The following is a 17,359-nucleotide window of genomic DNA, read 5'->3' as shown; positions in this document are numbered from 1 at the left end:
TGAGTCTGTGTTCCCCGACGAGTACAATATGGGGGTCTTCAAGCGTAGAGTGAACAGGTACCTTCTAGGGAAGCGCGTTCCATCTTAGACCACATCTCAGCTTAACATCAGGCGAGATTGTGGTCAAGCGCTTCCCTATTACCAATAAAAAAAAAAAAAAAAAAAAACTGTGAACACAGCGCGAGTGTGGATGCGTTCGCGTTCGCGCTTCGCAAACCCTTTGAAGCGGACCAAAAAACCGCCACCGGACGGGGAACGCCGCGAAGCGCGAACGCGATGTCGCGAAACCATCCACACTCGCGGTTCGCGGCCTTCGCGGGCCTTCGCGGCGCGAGTGTGGAGCCGGCATTATAGGCTGGAGACACGGAGAGTATAATAGACACACAATATATTGGTATAATAATTATTAATTAATTATAAATGAGCAAAATATATTATGCCTTTTTCATTCAATATCTCTCAGGAGACGCCGCATTATCCAGCTAGTTCCACAGAGCAAGTAACCGACCTATTATCAGATAGAAAATTTTAATAATACCTACTGTTATGGTGTGTACTTATATGGAGTGTATACTTAAGGATTTTTAGCCTTCGTTAATTTAGTAGTAGTTTTTTATTTTTATTAACTCATTGTTAAATTTCTGCATTATGTCACATCACATACGAACAAAGAGTAAACTGAGAGAGATAATTAATATGCCTTAACCTTGGGGCTTTAGTTTTGAATTAAGCGAAACGTTAAATACTTATATGTATATCATCGTCAATTATTTTTTTGTTCTCAAATTGAATTTTTTTTTGATGGCGTTTAAACGTTTAAAGCACAGGTATCTATATTAATATTACAAAACTGAAGAGTTTGTTTCGCGCTAATCTCAGGAATACCGAATACTTAACTGGTCCGATTTGAAAAATTCTTTCGGTGTTAGCCCATTCATCAAGGCTATAGGCTATATATTATCATCAAGCTAAGACCAGCAGAAGCGGAGCCACGCGGGTGAAACCGCGGAGCGCAGCTAGTTAATTTATATGTAGGCAACGTTTCGAGCGAATACTTAGTACTTACTAATAGTTAACATTGTCTAAAATCCTGTATAAATAACAGGTATTTTTAACCGACTTCAAAAAAAAGGAGGAGGTTATCAATTCGGCCGGTATATTTTTTTTTTATGTATGTACACCGATTACTCCGAGGTTTCTGAACCGATTTACGTGATTCTTTTTTTGTTCGATGCGGGATGGTGTCGAATTGGTCCCATAAAAATTTTATTCGAATAGACCCAGTAGTTTTTATTTTATGAGCATTTTTGTCTGTAGGTATTTGTAAATTTTGCAAGTGCAAGTTTGAAGTCGGTTGTTTTTAACGCAGTTATTTTATTGACATTACAAATGGATTGGCTAGATAGGAAAATGAAAGGATTAGGTACCTAATCACTATCAATAAAGGAATGAACTAGGAAAACTGAGGGACATGATACAAGGTTCTTTGGTGAGGTACCTACTTATTCTTCAGCTGTCCAAATTACTACCAAAGCTTGATTATTGAAAGTTGTTGTATGTTCAATATGTTCAGGAAATACTTATTACCGTTGTTTAGCCTCTTATCTATTCTATTGATACAAAAATAATAATATAATGAATTCGGTTCCTTGCGCTGTGAAAATATTGACAAAGAAATAAACTCACGTTGACATATTTTATAATACCTACATATTCGTAAGGATAAGTAATTTAAATTTAAAAAATATTCTAATAGGCACGAACTGTCTTATCTACTTTGCTCTACGATACTTAGTTTCCTCGTTACACTAATCATTTTTGTGAAGAACCGTAGCGAAGCGACAGCGCTAGTAATTAATAGCTTACGTGCATAAGTTAAATTAACTTACATAAAAAATCGACGGATATAAAGTGGGTATTACTAATTGCATAATTGGCATCTTTTGTTATGGATTGTATTGTAAGTGACAGTCAGATTAGGAATTTCAGTTGACGCACGCGACTTCCAGGAAGAATCGTGTCTAGCAACATTATCTGAAACGCTATCTTAGCACTTTCCGTATTTGATGTGATGGATATAAGCGTACCGTTAATTAGATGAAACAATTTTTTATAGGCTGATTTCAATGCATAGAATTTAAAAAAAACATCATAAGTCATAAGTCTGCTGCAATTACTATAAGTAATTTTTTTGTTAACAAAGAAAATTGAATTTAAATAATATGTATCACCTATGTAGTGACGCTCCTAAAGCTGAATCGTCAGTCTTCTCTATAATAGCACAGAATACATAATAGTAGCTAAACGCTATCTATAGTTTGCAACAATGAATTTCAAAATAATTGAAGTGATTCAATGTAATATATTTGTTTATTGCTAAAAAGTCAGTGCTAACATTTTACTTGGAAACTCTCGAGTAAGTAATTTGACGCAATATCCGATTAGTCGATACATTATTAATGACGAAAGCAATTGTTTCAATGAGTTAATTTATCGATTAATTTTTATATAAAAATCAGACTGAGTCAAAAAATAAAATCTTTCTATTGTGATACCATAATATCCACAGACTAAGGAATGAGCATATCCGTTAGATAAATATGTAGAAAGAAAAAACGCCTGAAATACTATATCTATGCTAATAATTTTTAATGTTATTTTGATATACCTGGAGATGATGATAAACCCTACGACGTCTGTAAAACTTAATCCTATGAAGCCGTTGATCAAAACGTATCAGAGGAATATAGAAACACACATACCTACATATTTCTCTTGCACAGTGGCTTCAAATTGTGTATCGCTCTTGAACTCCTCTGCTAATGACAGTTGTAGTCCGGTGGAATTTATTCCAATTAAGAATTAATAATAATAATATCACAGAATTGATATCTTATATTTTGTTTGTGGCCAGTTTATAAAGGGAGCCTAACAGCACTAATTCGTTTTAGTTCTTTATAATAGCAATTTTCTTTTATCTACCTTGAATTTATATTATCAGTTTGCTAATGTAACCTACGTAACGAGGTATTACGAACTGTAAACATTGCGTAGAAATTATTTAGAAAACAAGATTATTGTTTTCATGAAAATTGCGGATGCTTTCAGAAATGCATTGGTTTGGTATTCGTGAAATATTTTAGCGTAACAATCATTGCATGGATATTTAACTTTTTATCATTAGTGACAAGATTATTCCTAAACTACTTTCTTCACAAGTATGCTATATAAAATTTGAAATATATTTTGGTAAGTTAGATAAACAGGATAATTTATTTTTGAAAGAGTTGCAGTCCCATTCATATTCCATATAACTCATCGACCTTCTTGTAACAAATGACCGTAAGCGGGCATATTGTATGATACTGATTTGATGAAATATAGAGTCATCAAAATCTATAACTTATGGCTCATTTATATTTAAATCATACCAGATCTAATCGTGCTATTTATTATTTCAACTTTCTCGTATTATGTTTTTATCCAGAGCCATCCGTTTTTCATTTATCATTTATTTGCATGTAGAAATCACAATTTATACCTAATTCTGACATTAATTAACATGCTTACTCTATTAATATCGTAATTCACGAGTAATTGGCTGTTATTTGTTCACTTGCATGTTAGCTATGTGTTTGTTTAATCTACCATGTCTCTAATCACACGGTGATGCAATAATAAATCTGAGTTCTGTGTAATTTCTCGTTGTATCTTGTAGGCGTACGATCAAGCGACAACGCGCGTGAATGAAAAATGTTATTTATTTAGTCTGTGGCTCGCTAGTGATTGTGGTAGACGTGTGACCTTCGGCACGCGGCAAAAAAAGTAAAAGTTTTGGCGCCAAAAATTTTTTAGATTCAGATTGTCTTGTGGTTAACTTAATTTTAATTTACGAAGTGAATTTTATGTGGATATAGTTTTATTGTGTGAAAATTGTGAATATTACTTTTATTGGAATTTACATTAACTCTGGTAAGTTTAAAATATTAATTAATCTGGTATAAAGAAATGTGAAAGTTACATTTTATTTTATGCTTTAATATTTAAAATTAATTTAATTGTTATACTTAGCAAGTGTGTCATGTACGGTAGGTATATTGTGATCATTGTAAAAAAATATTTAATGTTGGTTTATAAAAAAATATTTTTTATCAATATAAAAATATAGGTACCTATCTAATGTAAAATTTTATTGAATACTCGTAGGTAAATTGTGGTTTCTTCCATATAATCATTATGTACAAAATAATATTGTTTTATTGGCATGAATTTTCTTCTTAAATTTGTAGCTTGGCGCACACATTATCTAACTAGTAGGTACCTAAGTACCTAATTATGGGCAGCTTCAGCTTGCGAGCTGTGACTTATGTTTTAATTTTCTTAAAGTTTGGCCAGATCCTGTAAGATCTACCGTACCAGCTGATTACTTATCTAACTTTCCGTATGAGCAGGTTGAAAATTTTTAAAATCGATCCAGTTTTCTTTAGTTAGGTATCCGCAGAAAAAATTATCATCAAATTCACATTTCGAAAGTGGCATTCCGAATAACTGGTTTTATAAAAAAAACATCTAGAAGCTCTTGCAAAAGTTTACATAAACAAAAAGTTTAGTTTTTGCAAACACTAATAGTTCAGGATACATCGCCCATTTTTGCAAATGACTACTATCAAGCTGATTTTCCGTTTGTAGCTTTATTTTGATGAGACACCGAATAATTTCGTGTACGAAACTCTCGATTGTGGTAGCTAACAGAAATAACAAGGATAAAATTTTTTGATTTGATGGTTCTCAAATATTTATTACGCAATTTGTAGGACAATATGTCTGTTGAATTATATAAACATTAACTAAGTGAAAACAAAAAAATCAGCTTGTTAGTAATCATTTATGATGACCTCGTTATCGATACACTTTGGAAAGGGGGACTCTTTGAACCAACCATAGATTTTGTAGGACAAATATTTTTTCGAATAATTTAGGTAATTATCTTGAGATTGAACCAAAAAAAAATTCAGTTAGTAATAAATATTTGAGAACCATCAAATCAAAATTTTTTATCCTTGTTATCTCTGTTAGCTACCACAATCTAGAGTTTCGTACACGAAATTATTGGGCGTCTCATCAAAATAAAGCTAAAAACGGAAAATCAGCTTGATAGTAGTCGGCACTTGCAAAAATGGGCGATGTATCCTGAACTATAAAATATTACGTTCGTAATTCACAAAACAAACATGTCAATTTTTAAAGTGGTAATTGAAAAACGATTGGCTGCAAATTGAGTGAAGTTTATTCAAAGGAATTTATAACATCTTCATTGATATTTTTAACCGACTTCAAAAAAAGGAGGAGGTTATCAATTCGGCCGGTATGTTTTTTTTTTATGTATGTACACCGATTACTCCGAGGTTTCTGAACCGATTTACGTGATTCTTTTTTTGTTCGATGCGGGATGGTGTCGAATTGGTCCCATAAAAATTTTATTCGGATAGGCCCCGTTGTTTTTATTTTATGGGCATTTTTGCAAGTGCAAGTTTGAAGTCGGTTGTTTTTAACGCAGTTATCACTTGTCATTCAATACCAATGTAATGTTAGATATATACATTACAATATTATATTCTTTATCTGTTTATAAAATTCTAACTTTACCTGCCGACTTCACCTGGGTTGACTCGGAGTAAAAAAATAAAAAATGTAGCTACTTAGGTACTCAATACTCATACTCTATAGTCTATCATCTATGTGGAATACCTAGTAAAATACTGTTTTTAATTAAAGGTGTAATTTTTTAGTTAAATTATAAAGAAAAATTAAATCTGTTTCATATAAGTATAAAATTTTTAGAACACTTTTCAAAATTATGCAATAATTGCAATATATATAATAAAATTATTTTACCTTGAACTGCAAACGAGCTCTATGCATTAATGAATGAAATGAAATTTATCAATTTTCTTTTTTCATTTTGCATGGAATTGCGGTAATTGTATGACTTTTCGTACCACTACTCGTATCTACTGGTTCGTATCATCATTACATAGTATAAAACAAAGTCACTTTCTCTGTCTTATGTCCGTTTCTATGCTTAAATCTTTAAAACTACGCTGAGTGATTCAAGAGAAAGATTTTTAGTATATAATTTATTCGGTTTTAGACATTAAGCGGGCGAAGCCGCGTGCAGTATGCTAGTATATCATATGATTCAAATAATTAGAACTTGTATATAAATCATAAAAAATCATATTAAATACCTGTTTTCATTAATCTATATTTTGGTTCCAAAAATAACTTCTCTCATAAACTTTACTATAATATTTACCATTAGTTAGTATTAACTAACTTATAAATCGCCTCACATCTAAAACGAATACATTCAACTCTACGCTTACCATTCCTACTCAATTCTTTCTATAATATTTCACCAATTTCGGATACCATTTAATCAGTCATGCAAACAAAACCGAAAGATAAAGCACGTTACAACTATAGGAAGCGACGAGGATGTAAATGACAATGGGCCTGGCCCTGTCTCACAACCGGAATCGGGTTTTACGAACAGGCGGATTCTTATTTGGCCACTGTTATTTAGTTGAGTCAAAAAATGATTAACTGTTTGTAATCTAGATTCAATTTTTGATTGTGATACAGTCATTATTTGTGGTTAATTTTATATTTAAAGGTCAATATGTAATATGTATTCTAATATTGAGATTCTTAGTGGTTAGACGCGTCGACATTTTGCGTCCCTACGCAAAATGTCTTCTTAAGAATTTTTATTCCATTCAAAGCGAAGTAAGGCAGGCTTTATCAAGCGTCTTACTTGAATATGCAAAATGTTAGGAAACAGTTACCTTTGACAGTTTCCCGAAATTGTCTGCCCCTTTACTAATTTTAGTTGGCTACAAATCTATTTATAACAACTTATATAAGTACATATTAATAATAGGTAATTATTCTTTCTTAAAAATATCAAGACCATATCAACAATAAAAAATGTATAAATTCACGAACACAATAATATAATAAATAATTAATAAGATTTCACAATAAATTATATAAAAACTCGTGAATTTATTTCATGTTCAGATGAACACTTTCCTAACATTCTGTCGTTCATTGAAAGTAATTTTTTTATCTGCATGCAATCCAATTCTATCTAATCAGTATTAGTATCGGGTTTTTTATGTATTTATAATGGCGATGACTTTGGGTTCATGAACAATAAATAATACGGGAATTATTATTCTAACTTTGGTTCGGTCACTGTACCAAATTATTTTGATAGTTTCAATTAATGACAATACAAAAGCACTTATACAATTAAGATTTGTCAACATGTTTACAATTCATGAATTGAAATATCGACCAATCAAAGGTATTAATTTGTATATTAAATTATTTTACTTACATATTAGAGATAGCTAAAATTACTTGGTAAAATATGTACCCAGTTAAAGTCGATAACGCGCGGAGTTTTATATATTTTATCACAATAAGATATAGGTGTAGTTTTAGTAAAATTCAATTTAACAATACACGCATTTCATACTTATAAGACCATAATATAAGACAGTATACGAGTACAATTTCAGACCTTAATATTTCGTATTACATAATTTCATGAAAAAATATAGTAACATAGAGCAGATTATAGCACATATGCACCCTGTATTTTGTTGCATGTAAATGATACCAGTAACTTGTTCGATATTTATTTTCTCAAAACATAATAAAGATTACACATTGTAACTGTACCAAGAACATGATACATAATATGTACTGTACCGTTTCTACGAATAATTCAGTTATATCAACAAGGTTGTATCACACAGCCAGGTGCAAATATGAACTACAAATTCTGTGCCTCCAGTGAATAAGGGAGTAAGACGAGTTATTCCCTTTGGTTTTTATTGCACCATTGGATTCAGCTCGTCAAAATACACAACATATCAAAAGGTCATATCTCTAGCTGCATCCTAACCCAGTTTTTCGAATGACCCAAACGGTATAAGTAGGGTGTGATAAACGGTATAAGTTACCTTATCCATCATTTTAGGCAATCGCAAAGGAACTATTCGTCTCGAGTCAAAATAACCCACGAACACAAAGACATATGTGTAGTTATACTTTTTGAATAAAGACTTAATTCATTTTGTTCCATCCGTGCCAACACTATTTTAGTATAAACGCATTTGTGTCATTTTTCTAACATGAGCATAAAGGAACAACTCTTAGTGTCATTGGTTCAAGTGACGACATGAGACAGTTTTGCATTAATGCCGTGTTACTATTGGTCCATTTGAATACTGCACGGAAACAACGGACACTATTCCTTTTTGCTTAATAATATTTTTCAGGATACTAATAATATTTCTATGGAAATTAACTATTTTTTGCAATAGATATTAAAAATACAGTTTTAATTAACACATTAAGTGCTAATATTATACTCCTTGTTTATATATAAGTACACAGAACGATAATTGAGTCATCTAAAAAAAGCCAACAAAAATGTTAAACTTATATTTTCTTCTTATATTTGGGTAAGTTTTATAAAAAATAACTAGTTTTTAATATTTTTTTTTAATCTAACTACAATAATACTATAATTATAGACGCATAGAAAAAAAAATTATAACCAGTCTTGACAATTATGAATATTGTGTTCTCTCTCATATAGCGTTTTAGCCACTGTAATTTGCCTTTTTATAGGAAAAAAATCCGCAATATCGAAACTATTTTGGTACTACATTATCGTAAACATATTAAGGATACTCTGATACCATATATTTTGAAAAAATTTGGATATTGTCACGTAGAGTCTCTTCAAGTCGTATTTGCATCCAAGGCACCTTCAAATCCGTGCTTAATTTTTTCATAAAATCTTTGCGGCTCATTGTTTTTTCTTTATTTATCTATATTATTTTGATATTATAAGATATAGAAATTGTTAAAATTCCATATCATGCCGTAAAATATTGCCACTGACCACCTATAACTTTCCCTGTAAGGTAACTGAACATACCTACAGGAATATGGTTTTCGAGCTTCTCTTATCTCTTAATAGTGCTTGTATCCTCAATGTATAACCACCATGACATATTCGGTTTTTCTCCAGACAACATCTTCAGCCACCCAATCCTCTTGCTTGGAGTCCAAATCCAGCGGAGGACAATAATCGTCATTTACTAAAATTGAAGGTTTTTCGTCCTAGTGTTAAAGTTTTCTGGATCCTATTTTATACTCAATATATAGTATATAATACTATATCATGTAAAACGTGACTTGGAAAAAAAATATTCAAATAAATCAACACAAAATAATTTTTTTAAACAATCGTAAAAGTTACGAAAAGCCCAATTATACGTCAAAATGACGTACAACATCCTCTTTACTACAAAATGGCGGAATTTACCTGGATGAGCCAACTATGTACTGCTAGGTCTCGACGGCTAATGAGTTGTTTCTGGATTTCGAAGCGATTCGATGGTAAATATAGAAAAGACAAAGTTATTTCGCCGCGGTGTACATTAAATTTACGTAGATTGGACTTCTAGGGGCTAAATGCATAAACACCTAAATGTTGTTTTGTTTTTATTATATCTAATAACGATAAAAAATCCGTTGATTTTATTCGTTTTTCAAACTACGTGCATGGTTGTTCCACTAAAAGGCCTCAATTGAGTCATAAAGTACACAAATTTCAAGAAAATAAGTCGCATCATTCCTATAAAACCAAAACTGGCAATAATATAAGTCATGTTATGCGACTATGAACATAGTACATTAGGGCATAAGTCGTTATATTGCAAAGAGCAAAAAAAAAATTATGTGAATACATTGAGTTATTCCATGAAGTACTCGTTCATAAGGCCACAACTACAAAAAAACACGAAAAAAGTATATTTATGGGGTTGTTACAATATCTGTTCATATGTAAAACTAAAGTCTAACATCATATCTTACCCATACAAGCTTAAAAATTTGAAGTTATAAAGATTTAGTGTTGATATATAGTTTTTTGTCTCTCCTGAAAAGTGCTGTTTTTGAGTTATTCCCTTATTCACTGGAGGCACAGAATTATAACACGTATGAACTTCATTCGTGACGAGGTCACTGGCCGTGAGACAAAAGATCTATCTAATAATTGGGAGATAAATGATAACACTCTTGAAGTTCTGAGTTGGAGTCAAGTACATATTATGGGAATATTGTATGAACTATGTTTGAACAAGAACATTCTATGTGCTTGCAGTTCAATGTTTGTGATGTTATCATGATAATTTTTGCAATTAATTTTTGCATTACTTTGTAGCCTAAAATGTATCTAATTGCTAGGAAATTCCGAGATATTTCTTGTTATGAATTCCTTGAAAAATTACATCGATAAATGAAGGATTTAAATGTTAGAAAATGTCAATTCTATTTTTATATTTACTTATTTGTAACACGTAATATAAACATTAGGAAACTCACTCTAGGTATGTGTAGTAGGGTTTAATGCTAACTTGGCCCTATATTGCGAGAAATAGAGTATAAATTATTTTCTATACCTTGTTATTGCTTGTCTTTTATGATAAAATATAAGAGAATTGTGTTTTTTGAATAATTTTCTTTTGAACGATAAATCCTCTACTATTTTCCCTTTAGTTTTTATATGCAATAAACTATAAAGAATATTCATTCATACACAAGTTTACAAACAATTTTACTACCTCCAATCAGGTTTGCAGTTATTCAATAGTAATAAAAACTCGACGTTCAATAGCGGATCAATGTTTATCATTACAACAATGATTATTAAAAAAAAATATTGATAGATACCTTCAAGATATCAATTTTTTTATTATATCGCTTCAACAACATCAATAATATTAAGAATAATATGTACTTATATTTTGCGCTTCTTGTTTTTTTTTAAATATGATTAGCCAGGCATTTCGCATCCTACCTGATGATAAGTAGTGATGCAGTCTATGCAACATGGATGGGCATGCCTGCCTAGGTAGTGCCTGTTCATATGTGCGGTATGTGCCCATATTCATCAAACGCATTTTACAAACTTTCTTCTATTAATAAAAAAATGTTTACCTATATAACATTATATTTTATACCTAATATTATTTCAGCGAATATCTTTAATTCCTTTAAATAATTGTATAAACATTTATGTTTAATATAGACATTAAACACAGGAAACTAATAAAAATTACGTCTACGTCACACACATTGCAATATCTTCTATTTGAGAAGTCATTCATAGAAAGATAATATTATATGCAATGTAGTCAATTGGCTTTCCAATTACGCATACTTTAAAACGAATGTAATCTCACTTACACTTAGAATAACAGGTGTATAAACAAATAATGCTATCTCAATCCAATAAAAACTCGATAAGGCCTGATAAAGGCGCAATAACGCCAATTTGCCACGTATTTGTTACAACTATGTGTTACTTTATATTATACTAGGTTTCCACCCGCTGCTTCGCCCGTGTTTTCAAAGAAAAACCCGCATAGTTCCCGTCCCCGTGAGATTTCTGGGATAGAGCCTATCCTGTGTGTTAACCCAAGTTACCCTCTATATGTGTGCTAAATTTCATTGTAATCGGTTCACTAGTATTCGCGTGAAAGAGTAACAAACACACACATACACATCCTCACAAACTTTCGCATTTATAATATTAGTTAGGACTAGATTTCCACCCGCGGCTTCGCCTGCTTTGTCTAAAACCTAATTTTTATACAAAAAAGTAAAAACCTTCCTCTTGAATCACTTTATCTATAAAAACGCGTCAAAATCCGTTGCGTAGTTTTAAAGCTTTAAGCTTACATAGGGACAGAGAAAGCGATGATCATGAAATCCTTCTCCTGGCATTAACGAACACATCAAAATAATAATTATCGAAATCGGTCTAGCCGTTCACGCGTGGTACCCTGACCAAGGGAATGCCTATGCATTCATTTTTATATATAACTACAAGATTATTTTATATTTGTACTGGTGACCGGCCCTGAATTGTATTGTTCGAAGTCACGGTAGAAAATAAATTATTTGATAGTGAACGATCATAGGCCTTCCATCACGAGGGTGGAGATTAGAAAGAGCTTTTTTCGTCATTTTATTCATGACAAGTCGGATCCGGGATCCGGGATATGATTCAGAAAAAAAATGTTGCCTTTCTGCTTGATAAATTATCTTTGCTCTGGTTAAAGAATTTTCTAAATTGTTTCAGTAGTTTTGTAGTATTAGAAATGACAATCAAATATTTAAAAATTCTCGTAATCTTTTTCATCAAAAATCGTCTTTGTATAAAATGTTTCAGTAAACCAGTCTATATTATCGCTTCAAACGCGTAATTTGTACACATACGTCATTTATATGATTAAAAATATAATTATTTTTACTAATAATATAAAGCTGAAGATTCTGTTTATTTATTTGGTTTAACGAGCTAGTCTCAGGAACTATGGTTCAAATTGAAGAACTATTTTTGTGATGGATGGTTTATTCATCACGGAAGCTGGCTATCTTTACTAGTAATATTATAAATGCGAAATTTTGTTTATTTGTCTTTCTTTTACGACGTAATGGAGAAATTTTACATATGATACGATTTTTTGTCTAGAGATAATTAGGAAGTTAGAGTCATAAAGGCTACTAAAGAGTCAAAATAGTGAAATATCTCATTGCCATGGAAATTTATTTTGGTCACGCGGGTAAAGCTGCGTGTATCAGCTAGTATGCAGTTATCAAACATCACGTTGCTACTAATAGGAGCGGGATCAAATGAAGATGATGCTAACAGGGGCAACATATTTATTTTGGAGCTTGGTTTAAATATACTAGCTGGAATCCGCGGCGTCACTCTCGTGGTACTCGAGTAAAAAGTAGTTAGCCTTACTTAGCCTATAGGCTAATCAGCCTATTATTTATTGTTGTACTTAATTTCACAAAGATCTGATCTGTTTGTGTGAAAGACTAACAAACATTATCATACTTCCAAACGTATTGTTAGTAGGAATGTTTGAAAGATCATGCGCTATGTAGTAATTATATAATTTACAGTGACGTAATAATATCCCATATTTCTATGATTCGCCTGATTTGTAATTCGGTTGCATTGAATCGGATAAAAACTGATAATTTGTCGGACCGTCAAACATCGGCAGTCACGGCCTTTGCATGGTCATTTTTGACACGGAGTCAATGTACAGAAGAATCTTCTTCTTTGTAATATTTTGATTACTTAAGACTAATAGTTTTATACATCGGCTTTAGCGGTTAGTAGTTGATATATAAGATACTAAGGAAATAAAATTGCCGATCAGGGATTAGACCCTTCATTGATGAATATTCAAAATTGGCTATTTGAATTTATTCATTGCAAACACAAAATCAAGTTTCCTCTATGTTACGTCGTATGAGTTTAGTTTAAATTATAATTATTATTAATTATAATTTTTAAATTATTATTAATTTCAGATATAAATACTGAGACTGTAATGAAAATGTCACAACAAAATAAAGAGAAGGAGCGATAAAATATAAATAATAATCATAATGATATGGGAAATACGGAGCGAATTGTTAACTTCCGCCTTCTTTGAAGAAGCCGATATTATATCGAGAATAAATTCACCGTAAGGTCAATCTGAATAATTCAGAAACATCTTATCAGGTCTTTTTATTGTTTATTGAGATATTTCTTCGATTTCAACCCTGTTGGTTTTCTTGTCGTCTTCATTCATTAAAAAAGTTAAAATGTTTCCACAATAAAATAAAATTAAAATAACAATTATTAAAATTAACGAGATATACATATTTTTACCATTCCATTCTTATACTTATAGCTTTAAAATTTTAATTTAAATAAGATCATTAAAACAATGAACCTTTCCGTGCCAAGGCAGACAACATTGGCAGACAGCCTTAAAAATACCAAAGATATTAAGAATAATGAAGAAATTATTGAAAATGCCAAGAATAGGACCGTAAAAAGCATGTTTTTTCAATGAGTATATAGTATAAAGGAATATACATTACTAGTAGTCCACCCCGGCTTCGCCCGTGGTACATATTTCGCAATAAAAGGTAGCCTATGTCCTTTCTCGGGTATTAAAATATCTCCATACCAAATTTCACGCAAATTGGTTCAGTAGTTTAGGCGTGATTGAGTAACAGACAGACAGACATAGTTACTTTCGCATTTATAATATTAGTATGGATACATATTTCATTTAACAATATCGCAAAATGTATTTTCACTTACATCAAGTAAATAAGTTGGATGCGTTTCTATACCAATGTTTAATCAGTATGAGTAATTTTACATACAATCACAATACAATAGCACAAATGTGACACTTGTTATTATTACAATTGATGTGACACCGTGTTAAATGGGTTATTTAAGCAATCCTTATAATAGTACATATACGAAAGTAAAAAAAAGAGCGTGTGTGCCGAGCACACGTGTCAGAAGTTTAACTTTTTTGGCAAGATTAAAAGATACCAAAATCGTCGCCTTACCTAATGACGTGACGTGATTGCCATGACGCGACCTTGAAATTTTACTCTCAAAGTCTCAACGTGCCTTAAGGAAGTCTTCGAAGTATCGTTAATAGAGAAAGACTGCCGCATAATACCAATATAACCTGAGATAAAGTTTACAATAGATGGGGCTCATTTTATTGCTCTTAAAAAATTGTTTATTGAATAATAAATAATGAGGTAAAATGGAACCGGTACATTAACATGACGCTTGTTGTAAGAATGTTCTTTTTAAGCTATTGCATAGCTTCTATCGCGGGCCTTGAGCGCGGGGACCGAATCGAGAAATTCCGTAACGAAAAAACCTCACGCTCCCCACTCCGACGGGCTCGGAGGTGTGGCTTGGAGGTATGCTATGCAATAGCTTTACCGCGGCAGTTCCCGAGTGCCACACGCCTTTTTTTTAGGTATAACAGACGACGTTGGTCAGCTAGTAGGTATAGTTTAGCTCTAATGCCTCCTCCACATTACTCGCGAAGTTGAACGAGGTTAGACGAATAGAATAATGTAGAGAGGCACTTCGGCTTACTTCGACCAACTTTACCTCGCCTCGGCCGACTTCCGTTTGTTGTCGGTTTTTGCGCCCGAGTCAAAGGGCACGAAGTTACCTGAAGTTCGTTCTGAATATGAACGTATGCGCTCCTCGCGAAGTTGAACGAGTGTGTAGTGTAGCACCGCGGACTTCAGTCAACTTCGGCCGAGTACTTCGCGAGTAGTGTGGAGGAGGCATAAAACTGTATCTTCTGTCTAACAATAAGACGTCCAATTCACGAGATAGTTGAATGAAGGATAAAAACGCTAATTGAACAACATTCATTCACTTTTTATGGTTCGCAGTCACGCGTGGAGCTGGAAACCACGCGTGCAATCTCTCTTGACAATCTTTCCACATGATTGCTTGGGGTCCAGTGGATTTGTAGTCAAATATATATGGAAGAATTAACACTGAATGACAACGAATATGTAAATTAATAATCCGAATATAAAATAAACTAACATATACAATCATGTAAGTATTTAGAACTGACGCATTTAATTGATACCTATTTGTATCTACTTGTTGAGAAAGAATTAAATCCAATTAGTGGTACCTAATCTAATTGTTTTGATCATTTTATATCTAAAGATAAATTTTATTTATGTGCAATCAGCAGATCTCTACCGTTTTTAAATGAGACTTTTTGGAACTCAGTCCACCACGGTTATGTTTTTATTTTGCATTAAAAGTGATCGATATAAACTTTCTTAATTATTAAAAACCTACTGTATAAATTTTCGATTAAGATTTTTTTGTAATGAAAGGCACGAATATTATCATCACGCTAAGGCCTAAGACCAAGGAGCGGAGCCACGCACCAGGTGAAACCGCGGGGCGCAGTTGTTTGTTAAATATCGAACTACGCTCTACTGAAACCAACTACAACGAAACAATACTGCAACTATCTTCTTTTAAAACTATTATATTTCTACAATAATTTGATACTCGTATTATTTAAAAATAGCCAATAGCCATCTGTTTAATTACATGAACAATAAAACGCCATTGAATACGCTAAGACATGTTACAGATAGCTGTAAAGTGGTCATAGTTTCAGTTTGTTCGTAAACAAATACGGCATTCCCTAGAAGTATATTTTATGCCCGATTTATTGACCATAATAAAGGTTAAGGCGATGGATTTAAAACATTTTAACCCATTTTCCAAGTTCTAATTAATTTTACTCATATTTTATTTATTCATCGTCATCATCATCAGCCCATTATGTTCCCACTGCTGGGACACGGGCCTCCCTTAAGTGATATTGTTTATTCGAAGGTCTCCAATTAATAGGCATAGTAACAGAGCAATCTATGTTAATAATCTTATAGTTAAAAATATTTTTTGACTATTTTAACAGCATGAAACTTTCATGTGACTTATTAATTGTGATACATATTTAATGTGGGTCAAACGCCTATCTTTTTGTATCATCATTAACCATTCAAAATATTTAAATATAAAGCCACTTCACACGGAAGACATGGAAATACTTCCGTGTGAACGGACATAATGTTGTGTTTTGTTCTTCATTCGCACGCTTTAATGGTGTGAAGAACTCTATAATAACGGAATTTACTTAAAGGTTACAAAAAACGTTTAAACTTTTATCGTAGGATATGATTGTCGTATATTTTAAATTATAATATGCTTTTAATGAACAGTGAGTAGGTACCTTTGATCAATATAAATGTTATTGCACGCCTCATAAGCGAAGCGTTGAGGTGGGTACTACTGTCACTTCGCGCAAAACATCTGATTTTTCAAACTTAAAATGTCTTTATGTATCATACATTGCACTTGTAAGATAATACATACACACACATATTAAGAAAAAACACTATTTTTAACATTCATGATATTTTTGATGTCATTTTTGTTATTTAAACTAGTTAAAAAACAATTTCAAAAAGTTCTGTCTTGGACGTCCGTGTGTCTGTATGTGCGGAGGATTTTCTTGTTAACACGATAGCGACCGAAATACTTTACTAATCGAGTCTTTTTTTTTCTCTTACGCTTGAGTATGCTCAGGAATAGAAGAACCCTTTCATTTTTCAGGGTCTGATTCGATGTGGTTTAATTGTTATTAAATAAACAAAAAAAAATATCGACTTTTTTTTATTTTTTTTTTTATATTTATAGCATACTCAAAATTCACCATTATAAACTCGATTCTTTATACTATAAGCCAAGGTTTAAAAAAATAAGTTGGTAGTCAGTCCCTTAAACCTGCGCAGTTTCACATCTAGGTGGGGCCACAAGAAAAAT

At 32.1% G+C, this 17,359-nt stretch overlaps 1 protein-coding gene across 2 annotated transcripts in view; it reads left to right on the top strand.

Moving 5' to 3' along the window:
- Nucleotides 1–3,726: 3,726 nt before the first annotated feature.
- LOC123691054 (adhesion G-protein coupled receptor G2-like) overlaps nucleotides 3,727–17,359 on the top strand; it is a 44,495-nt gene continuing 30,862 nt past the window's right edge. For both annotated transcript variants that reach the window (XM_045635259.1, XM_045635258.1), the window contains exon 1: nucleotides 3,727–3,972. The gene's annotated coding sequence lies outside the window, so the exon portion shown is untranslated. The remainder of the gene's footprint in view (nucleotides 3,973–17,359) is intronic.

The sequence above is a fragment of the Colias croceus genome, chromosome 4, assembly GCF_905220415.1.
Source record: "Colias croceus chromosome 4, ilColCroc2.1".
In the NCBI taxonomy this organism is placed as follows: domain Eukaryota; kingdom Metazoa; phylum Arthropoda; class Insecta; order Lepidoptera; family Pieridae; genus Colias; species Colias croceus.
The sequence above is the reverse complement of the archived record's forward strand: the minus strand, read 5'-3'. Positions and strand labels throughout refer to the sequence as shown.